Source organism: Lactuca serriola, chromosome 7 (assembly GCF_051521515.1).
Source record: "Lactuca serriola cultivar US96UC23 chromosome 7, Lser_US96UC23_V15, whole genome shotgun sequence".
In the NCBI taxonomy this organism is placed as follows: Eukaryota; Viridiplantae; Streptophyta; class Magnoliopsida; order Asterales; family Asteraceae; genus Lactuca; species Lactuca serriola.
In genome coordinates, this window is record NC_136414.1 from 60,487,804 (window position 1) to 60,489,426 (window position 1,623).

At 28.1% G+C, this 1,623-nt stretch overlaps 1 non-coding gene across 1 annotated transcript; it reads right to left on the reverse strand.

Annotated features, from left to right (window-relative positions):
* Nucleotides 1–1,172: 1,172 nt before the first annotated feature.
* Nucleotides 1,173–1,253, reverse strand: TRNAL-AAG (transfer RNA leucine (anticodon AAG)). Its single transcript has one exon. It is a non-coding gene; the product is annotated as a tRNA-Leu (tRNA).
* Between the last annotated feature and the right edge of the window lie 370 nt (nucleotides 1,254–1,623).

A 1,623-nucleotide genomic window follows, 5' to 3' on the forward strand; every position in this document is an offset into this window, starting at 1 on the left:
TCCATCTAACCTAATATCTTTTTACATCTTCAATATAGCAATTGTAACTGATCTGTTATGCAATAGCAACTTCATACTATATCAATCATCTCAAGGTTTGGCTTAAAAGCAATTAACATTACTAAACCACCATATAAAAATGTTTTTTAGTAGTATATAATTAATCTTCTTAATAATTAAATTTTGCCAAAGTCTTAGAAAATTATGATTATTTGATTATTAGATGTAGAAACCGCAAACATATATCCAAAAATAATCTTTATAACATGTCTTGTTAGAAATAATTATTAGATTTCGATTATATCGTATTACATATTCATTTTAAACGGTTACCCAAACTCTTTATAATTTTAAAGTTGTTATCGAGCTTTCTTTATATTTTTGTTGGTTGGTAGAGTTTGTTGGACCTATCATATATTGGAATACACATACATTTTATGCGGTTTCTGATATGAAGAGCACTCCCAAGACACTATATACACATCAAAATGAGAGAATATGTAAATATATATAGTTGAAAGAAATAAGTATAAATTCTCTCAAGGTTTGGCTTAAAAAGCAATTAACATTAGTAAACCATTATATAGAATTCAGGAGTATTTTTGGTATAATTATGTAAACATTTAGGTATAACTATTTGAACCTGATCCCATTCAAGGGTATATTTGGTATAATTGTTTAAAATTATTCTTAATGATTTTATGTCAATTTTACTAATGTTATTATTATTGTGTGCAATCGTCATCAGCACGTAGTATCTCCAAATGTGTCGTAAAATGTTGTCTATGAAAATGAAAACGTCAGCTTAGATAACTCATATGCATATCAACATACAACCTTGCAATCTCCTTCAACTATATCATTTTATGCAATTAATCTATATAAAAAAAACAAAAATCAAAATACGTTAGCTTGTATTTTCATGCTATGTTACATATTAAATTAAAATAACGATTATATATTTACCGAAAATCATCTAACTATCTTTAAAACTAATTGTGTTCAAATCTTGATTAATATTATGCTTTATAAAAGTTTCAATTTTGTTTTATTTAGTCAGCTAGCTGTGTAATACATGAGTTATAACATAATTTAGATTTATAAATAACTCATATATTTTGATTACTGACAAAATATGCAAAAAGTAAAAATAACAATATTAAAAGAAGATATGTTGAGAGTGGGATTTGAACCCACGCCCTTTCGGACCAGAACCTTAATCTGGCGCCTTAGACCAACTCGGCCATCTCAACTTCATGCTTCCAAAATCAATTAATAAATAGAACACATTTAACTTTATTATCGATTTTTTTTTTTTTACGTTTTTTGGTTTGTGGATAACGGAATACAAAATTATATGTAATTAATCAATTATAATCTTCATTTATATTAATTCATATTTAAGTGATGAACCCAAACCATGGAAATCAAGGGTGGACACAGGATTTCATAGTAGGGGTTGCACGAGAAGATTAGAGGTTGCACGATAGTAGAAAAATTAAAAAATTTAAAAAATTTCGAAAATTTTTCCACTGCGGTCGGAAAATTTAGGGGTTGCCGGTGCCACCCCGGAACCCCCCTAAATCCGCCCCTGATGGAAATCAAGAATTATACCTGTGAACA